Here is an 8,956-nt window from a genome sequence, read left to right as displayed (position 1 = left end):
GAACAGGAAGACAAAGAAAATGGGGGGGGGGGAGAAATGAAGACAGGTTGAGTGCATGCATTGGCAACACCGTTGTCGGAGAGGACAGACACAGAAGCCCCCTGAACTAGGCCGCGCAATCGGGGTACACTACTCAGTTATTGTGACTAGGCCTACAGGTCTATGGACGACAAATGCACACATGGGTGAGGCCGGACCATGGATAGCTGTACTTGGCACCCTACAGAGGTGGGGGGCCGGGGCACAGGGCCGTGTCTAACGGAGGGGCCTAGCCTACAGAATGCGCCCTGGCCTGTTGATAGCCACAGACCTCCACCCCCACCCAGACACCTTCACTGCGCGCAAAGATAGCAGAATGTGCTGATACTCAACCCCTTGTGTCTGCTGTGATGTCCTCACGCGCCCATCCAAATTGGGGTAGGCCACCGCCAGGATCTGGGACATCAGGGGGGTCAATTGGCGGCTGGCACCCCTCCTACGTTGGGAGGCCATCCCCAGCAGAGACTCGGCGGTCTTTCTGGTCCCGCGGCGGATGTCCTCCCACCTCTTTCGGCAGTGGGTGCCCCGTCTGTTGTGGACCCCCAGGGCCCGGACGTCCTTGGCGATGGAACGCCAAATGTCGATCTTCTGATGGGCGCTGACCTATGTGACATGTACAGGGTGGTAAAGGAAATCGCATCAGTTTTCTGGCTGGACAATGTGAGTGGCCCCCCCCTCCCCAACCTTGCCATGTAGCACATGCTCTCATCTTTCGTGCGTTGCACTCCTCATTCGCTCCCCTCCCCACCATCTTACATACACCCCACTCAACACAGGCATAGCCCATTCAACGTGCACCCTGTGTACTAACCTGTTGGTCTGGAGGACCGTAGAGTAGCGCATACTGGGGGAGGACCCCATCAACAAGTCTCTCCAATTCTTCGGAAGTGAAGGCAGGGGCCCTTTCCCCAGTCGCAGCAGCCATTGTATCTCCCAGACCGAGGTCACAGCAGCACTTGCAGTATAGGTCCTCTCCTGTGGATGATCAGGTCTCGAGTGATTAATCAGATAGAAAATGGCGGTCACGCCCGCGGCGGTGCGTACCGCGGCGGTGCGTACCGCGACCGCCGGCGCACATCGTCATTGGCTCCTGAGACCCATAGGGTTCAATGTTAACCAATGCTGCTTTGCGCCGCGGTCTTCGACCGCCTACCGCCACGGTGTGCCACGCCAGCACAGTGACCTCACATCCCACTGTCACACTTCACAGGTCAGGCAGCCGCCATTTCAAGGGCCCACATGGCATAATTTCTACTGCGTCACACAGGCCTAGGCCTTGCATTGCCACTCATACAAGCCATTCAATGCATAGCGATTCGTGTACTGTGCAAGCTGTGGTTACGTACCTGTGGGTTGCTTGACTCTGTGCTCCATGTTGTCCTTCCTAGGCACTGTCCGCTGGGACTTGCGAGGAGAAGGATGAATCCTCCTGTGTACCGACCGCTGGTGGACCTGTCGACAATGGAAGAACGACATATCATACTTACATACAGGCTTGACCGAGCAACTATACATGAACTATGTGCCCAGCTGGAGCCAGACCTGATGTCCCCCATCCGCCAACCCACAGGGATTCCCCCTCTGGTGCAGGTTCTGTCAGTACTCCATTTTTTGGCAAGTGGATCATTCCAAACAACAGTGGCCATATCATCTGGGATGTCTCAGCCTATGTTTTCTAAGGTTTTGTCCAGAGTGTTGTCTGCCCGGATGAAATACATGCGGAGCTACATTATTTTCCCTGAGGTGGGCGAATTGGCTACTGTGAAGGGTGATTTCTATGCCCTTGGACATATTCCCAACATCATTGGTGCCATTGATGGGACCCATGTGGCTTTGGTTCCCCCCAAAGAAAGTGAGCAGGTGTACAGAAACAGAAAAAGTTATCATTCTATGAATGTCCAGGTGGTCTGTTTGGCTGACCAGTACATCTCCCATGTAAATGGCAAGTTCCCTGGGTCAGTGCATGACGCGTATGTCATGCGAAATAGCAGCATCCCTTATGTGATGGAACAGCTACAGAGACACCGTGTGTGGCTAATTGGTGACTCTGGTTACCCCAACCTGTCGTGGCTACTGACCCCAGTGAGGAATCCCCGGACCAGGGCAGAGGAACGGTACAATGAGGCCCATGGGTGAACTAGGAGGATCATAGAAAGGACCTTCGGGGTCCTGAAGGCCAGGTTTAGGTGCCTGCATATGACAGGGGGATCCCTAATGTACTCACCAAAGAAGGTGTTCCAGATCATCGTGGCCTGCTGTATGCTTCACAATCTTGCTTTGCTACGCCAGGTGCCTTTTCTGCAGGAGGATGGTCCAGATGGTGGTGTTGTAGCAGCTGTGGAGCCTGTGGAGAGTGAAGAGGAGGAAGACGATGGGGACGACACGGACAACAGGGATACAGTCATACAACAATATTTTCAGTAGCACACAGGTAAGAATCAGCCACGCCATTTTACATTTACTTAAGGCCTCATGCGTCTCCACTGTCTGTGTTTCCCCCCAGTTCCTGTTAACTGATTTGTGACTTTCCCTTCCCTTTTCAGAGCTGTATGACCCGCTGCCTGACTTCAGCTTTGTTTGCCCATGGACTAAAGCTTATTGAAATTGGTATGTTGTCATCACAAAGTAACTGGACATTATTGCACCGTTATGTGTAATACATTTGTTAAGAATACAAGCAGACTCCTGTTCTTTTAAGTGCAATAAGTGATTTATTTTAAGTGCTACATATAGGTACATGATTGGGAAACGGTGATGGGTGGGGGTGGAGTAATGTCCATGGCAGAGTCCAGTTCTCAGTCGCACAGGTGCATTGTCCATATGCCTGGGGAAGGATGGAGCAGGGGCAGTTCAAGGTTGGACAGGGTGACAATGTGGGACAGTGGGATGACATCAGGGGGTATGTTAGGCTGGCGGGGGTCTTGCAATCCTACTCTGTCTTCTTGTGAGATCTCAGGTTCCGCTTGCGGGGAGGTTCTTCTTCTGCAGGAGGTGGGGTTCTGGTGGCCTGTTGTTGTGTGGGGGCCTCCTGTCCACTAGCGCCGGCGGAGGTGGTAGGCTGTTCCTGGCCTGGGCTAGTGACAGGGGCCCTTTGGGGTGCCACATGGTCCCGCAATGTGGTGACGATCTGGGTAAGGGCCACGACGATGGTCCCCATTGCGGAACCGATGTTCCTCAGTTCCTCCCTGAACCCCATGTACCGTTCCTCCTGCAGTTCCTGGATCTCCTGGAACCGGGCCAGTACCGTCGCCATCGTCTCCTGGGAGCGGTGGTATGCTCCCATGATGGAGGAGAGGGCCTCTTGGAGAGTCGGTTCCCCGGGCCTGTCCCCCCCCCTGTCGCACAGCAGCCCTCCCAGTTCCCCTGTGTTCCTGGGCCTCTGTCCCCTGGATGGTGTGCCCACTACCACTGCCCCCAGGTCCCTGTTGTTGTTGGGGTGGTGGGTCAACCTGGGTGCCCTGTAGTGGTGGACACACCGCTGATTTACATGTCCTGGAGACAGAGGCATGGGCCCGCTGGGTGGGAGCTGTGCTGGTGTTCCCAGAGGGGGTTGGGTCTGGTGTAGCCTGTGGCTGTCTGTGGGGAACCGACTGTCCAGAGGTCCCCGATGGGCCGGGCTGGTCATCTGGCTCCAGGGAGACAGAGCTGCTGTCATCCCTGGAGCCAGATGACCAGCCCGGCCCATCGGGGACCTCTGGACAGTCGGTTCGCCGCCAGTCTTCTGCACTGCAATGTTGTGCCTTGATACCATGGAACGCACCTTCCCCCGTAGGTCGTTCCATCTCTTCCTGATGTCCTCCAGATTGCGTGGATGCTGTCCCACCGCGTTAACCCTGTCCACTATCCTTTGCCATAGCTCCATCTTCCTGGCAATTGTGGTGTGCTGCACCTGTGCCCCGAAGAGCTGGGGCTCTACACAGACTATTTCCTCCACCATGACCCTGAGTTCGGCGTCACTGAACCTGGGGTGTCTTTGGGGTGCCATGGGGTGGTGTGGTTGAGGTGTGGGGTGGCGTTTGTGGTGATGAGTGTGGTGCGTGTGGTGGTGTGTGGTGTTTGGTGCGTGGATTCTGTGTGGGTGATGGTGTTGTGTGCCTCTGTGTTGTGGGATTGTCTATTCTGTGCTCTCTCTCTAGCCTTCGTCAATAATTTCAGGTCGTAGGGGCTTGTGGGTGATGTGGGTGTGTGTTTTATATTGTGTTGGGTGTGTGGGAGTGGTGTTAGTATGTGTATCAGGTGTGTGTATTTCAAACTGACCAATGTGGCTGAGTTTTCTATGTGTGTGTGTATTTTGACCGCGGCGGGGTGTACCGCCAATGGAATACCGCGTTTGAAAGACCGCTGCGTGGATTTGTGGGTCGGAATGGTATGGGCGTATTTCTGTTGGCGTGACGGTGGAGGTTTGGTCATCGCCATTTTTTCGCTGACCTTTGGTGTGGCGGACTTTTGTGGATGTCGGGATTTTGGCGGTTTGCCAGTTGCGGGTCAGAATGACCGTGGCGGTTTACCGTGGCCGCGGCGGTGTTATGGCGGTCTTCTGACCGGCGGTAATCGCCTTATACCGCCGAGGTCAGAATGACCCCCTATGTCTTTTAGCCGGAGTGCCCATCCCCCTGACATTCCAGGTTATAAGATTGTACTCTGCCATCCAGTGCTTGGGACCTGCTCGTGGCAGGTCCGGCGTGCCCCTGATCTCAATAGCCTCCCCCGCATGCCCACTCCTCTACTGTAGTCAGATTTCTCCACCCATTTAGCCGATTTAACTTGTAACTGTAAACCCCAACTCCCCAACCCCAGGGCGCCTCCGGAACTGTAGGTTGTCCAATAAACTGTGCTATAATGCAACTTTTTCAAACACATAACTGCAGTACTCGCCAGCCAAGTCGGACAGGCAAGAGTCGAGTCAGGGGGGGGAGCCAGGTCCGGAGGGGCCACTCATTCAAACAGTGTGCTATGTCTCTGGGCGCCGCTACACGTCCGGGCTATACGAGCTCGTCGGCTGTCTGTGGGGTCACACTCGGTTCTCGCGATAGGCCCTCCGAGTCTTCGGCAGAGGACACCATTGTATCATCGGACTCTTCTTCGGACCCTCCTCGGGGGTGGGGGCACCTCACCACCCACCCGGGCCGCCTCCTCTAGGGCCGCCCTCCTGTCCGTTTCTCTCTGTGTTTGCGTTGGTGCCAACCGAGGGCGGTCACTTGATCTCTTCCCCTTCGGGGCTCGGCGGGCTCTTCTCGCTCCAGGGTTTTCACTTGCAGGTCGCACATTTTGGGATCCATGCCTCTCGAGCTATTCCCATGCCTCCTCCGGTGATTGGAAGAATGTGGTCTTACCCTCCACCATCACTCTTAGCCTGGCCGGGTATATTAGCGAGTACTGGATCCCTTCGTCTCGCAGGGCTCTTTTGACCATTAGAAATGAGGTTCGCCTGTTCTGGACCTCCAGCGTGAAGTCCGGGAACAGTGTGACTTCCCCGTTCCCTACTTTGAACGGGCCCGTCTCTCTGGCTTTCTGTTGGAGGATGTCCCTGTCTCTGTAGTGCAGAAGTTTAGCGATTATAGTACGGGGGTCTGCCAGGGGCTAGAGGTCTCGATGGTACGCGATGGGCACGTTCCAGGGTGTAGAAGGGGGTCAGGCATCCCGGCGCAACCACCTCGCTCAACCATTTCTCCAGAAAGCCCACCAAGTTTGACCCTTCGGTCCCTTCGGGGAGGCCTACCACGCGCACATTGTTCCTGCTGTTTCTTCCCTCCGCGTCTTCGGCACGTTGTTCAAGTCTTGCCACTCTGCCGGTCAGTGAAGTTACCTCCGCCGATATGTCTTTCTGCCTTGGTACGATGTCCGCGGCAACTCGGGGTCCATGGCTCTATTCTTGTGTCGGCCCTTGGGGGTCATCGGTCCGGCAAGCGGGCGCGCCTCGGAGGCCCCGGCAGACGGTCCGCGCGCGTTCGTGTGAACCACAACTGGGATTGTCCCTTCTTTTCGGACTTTGGAGCTCTAACTTCTACTCTCGGTCCTTTTTGGCCGAACTCCAAGAGCTCCGCTGGTCGTGTCCAACGTACGGCTCCCAGGATGGGGGGCACTCATGCAGTAGATCGCTGCCAATTACCCCCTATTTCGGCCCTGGTTCCTTTGTTCGGACTTCCAGTCAGGCCCCTCCCCGACAGCCAGATCCAGGCGCCCGCCACAGCCAAGGCCCAGTCATCCATCCGATGGGGCACTCACCCACTTTCTAGTCCTCTTTCCGTGCTCATGGGTGTCCACCTGTTCGTGTTTGTAATCTTCTCTCAGGAGTCAGTTGTGCCCCAGGGCGTCCGGTGGCTCCGCGGTCCCCTCACGCCGGACAGTTGGCCCGGGTCCGTCCGTTATGTGCACCTCTCTCAGGGCGCAACACATGGGGATCCGTGTTCAACTACTGGACCTCCACAGATGACACACTCCGTTAGGCAGCCCATCACGTTGCCTTTTCCGTGCCCAGGTACTCCAATTGGGCCAAGTACAATACCCTTACGCCCGCTCCGTCGATTCCCTGGAGGGCGTACACCGGGGAGGAGTCCGTCCTGGGCCCCCAGTTCTCTCCAACCGCGTCCGGGGCCCCAGGATCCGCTATCTGGACTCGCACCGCAAATGCGAGCGCTGCCGCACCTGGACCGCCAGCCTCGTTCCTGCTGCGGTCGGCCGCACACCACCAGGCCACGGCTTTCAGCGAGGGGAGGGGCCGCTAGCCTCCCCTCGCAACAGTAAATTTAGCCTCCGATGCAAGCGCCGATAAACTCGGGTCGCTCGCCTCGCTCCCGCCGCGGCCGACCGCGCAACATCAGGCCGCGGCTTCCAGCAGGGGAGGGGCCGCACACCTCTCCCCGTAACGGGGCAAACAGCACGGCCCGCCTCTCGCCCTAGGACTGCGTTGGGGGCTCAATCGCGCCTCCCGGCGGTCCGCCGCAGGGAGCCCACACTCCGTGAGCAGGCGGCCCGGACCAGCGCGCTGGGAAGGATTAATCTGGCAGGCCCCTCCGGAGCTAGAAAATCAGGCGTCCGCATTGTTCCGGACCCTGGCCACGCCGCATACCAAGGGTAGTATTTAAAACAATCACGTCCTTGATTACAGGATTTATATGGGGAAACAGCAGACACAGGATTGCATTGTGCACCCTCCAGAGATCAACAGCAGAGGGTGGTATAGCTGTTCCCGACTTCGAATTATACTATTGGGTGAGCCAACACCAGTGGTTGGCGCGATTTATCAGAGCACCCCCAGTGGGGGAGGCGCTGAGAGCCCCTCTCCACTGCTCCCGAGATAGAATTTTGGGCATACTACTAAACCCCAAGAAACAGAATAGACCGCTGCCGGTGGAATGGGAGGCATCGCGTTACTGCTGGGAACAATACCTAAAGCAAACACACACCAGAGCTCCATACTCACCAGAAGCCCCCCTGACCTGCGTGAGGTCTAATGCAGAAAATCATGTGATAGGGGGTATCACCCGATTCATGTCATTTCAGATCGACACCATTGGGGCTCTATATAATAATGGGAAACTGTGCACCTATGCAGAGCTGCAAGAAAGGTTCCAGCTCCCACCAGGGCTGTTCCTGACCTATAACGCGATTGCCAGAACTCTTCGTAGGCAGTGGGGTACAGGGCTGGAGGAACCCCCCAGACATACTACCTGTGACCAAATATGCACTATAGGAGATCAAGGGAGGTTGATATCAGGGATATATACCTCTTTGCTAACCAGCACATGTCTTACCTTAAATAAACTTAGGACCAAATGGCAGGGGGAGCTGAGTGTTACAATAGACGACGCACAGTGGTCCAGAATAACCTCACACATATATACAGTTTCCAGAAATGCCAGGTTTAAATTAATAAATTTATATGTCTTTCATAGGGCTTACTTAACCCCCTATATTATATCAAAGATTTATGGTGTAGAAAATGCCAGTTGCCCTCGATGTGCAGAAATGGCAGCGGAATTGTTGCACATGTTCTGGAGTTGCCCACTAATCAGGGATTACTGGGCAGGGATATTTGAGGCACTCTCCACCTGCATGGACAGAACATTACCCCGAACAGCCATGGTGGTGGTCTTGGGGGATTTCCCATGCCCCAGCAAGCATAAAACCACAAACCGGTTCATAGACCTGGCCCTGATATTAGCAAGGAGAGAAATAACCTCGCACTGGAAAGACCCGAAGGGCCCACAGATAAATCGTTGGAGAAATGCATTAATTAAATGGGCGGAAACCGAAGGGACAGTACTACTGAGAGAAGCTCTCAGGGGCCTAGGAACTAGAGATAATGCTCAACATTGGAATACGATACTGGACAATTTTAGAACACCCGACACTTCTGATGCAGAGGCTAATCTATCAGAACCAGACCATGCATAGCTAACTAAGATATTCCTATAGGAGATTGTACAAGAGGTCAAATATGTTATTCATTTGTGAACTGATCAAACACATTTATGTAAATGATAGAATATGTAGAAGGGAAAAGGGAGGGGGGATCACAAAATTGGGAAGTTATTTTGTTATGTATGCGTTGTCATGCAATTATAAAGCAATAAAAGAGATCTAAAAAAAAAAGGTTTCAGTGAAGCCATTGTGTAGCTGGGTAACTCGTAATGACCAGTGCCCTGTCCATACCTCAAGATGGCTTCCCTGTTCACTTGCAGTATCTAGTAATCGAACTAGACATCAAAAGGGCATATAAATGCTAATGCAGATATGTTCTCACATAAAATATAATGCATCTGCCTTAGGGCTCTAAGGCCTTCTGCCGGGGTGACTTGCATTTATTGTATGCAGTGACTCTGGCAAGGCACATGAGTGTGCCATGGCGTGTTTTCATACCTGGTTTCCACCATGACACTCAGGGCCTGATTACAACTTTGGAGGAGGTGTTAAT

Source organism: Pleurodeles waltl, chromosome 3_1 (genome assembly GCF_031143425.1).
Source record: "Pleurodeles waltl isolate 20211129_DDA chromosome 3_1, aPleWal1.hap1.20221129, whole genome shotgun sequence".
Taxonomy (NCBI): Eukaryota; Metazoa; Chordata; class Amphibia; order Caudata; family Salamandridae; genus Pleurodeles; species Pleurodeles waltl.
This window is presented reverse-complemented; position numbering follows the sequence as displayed.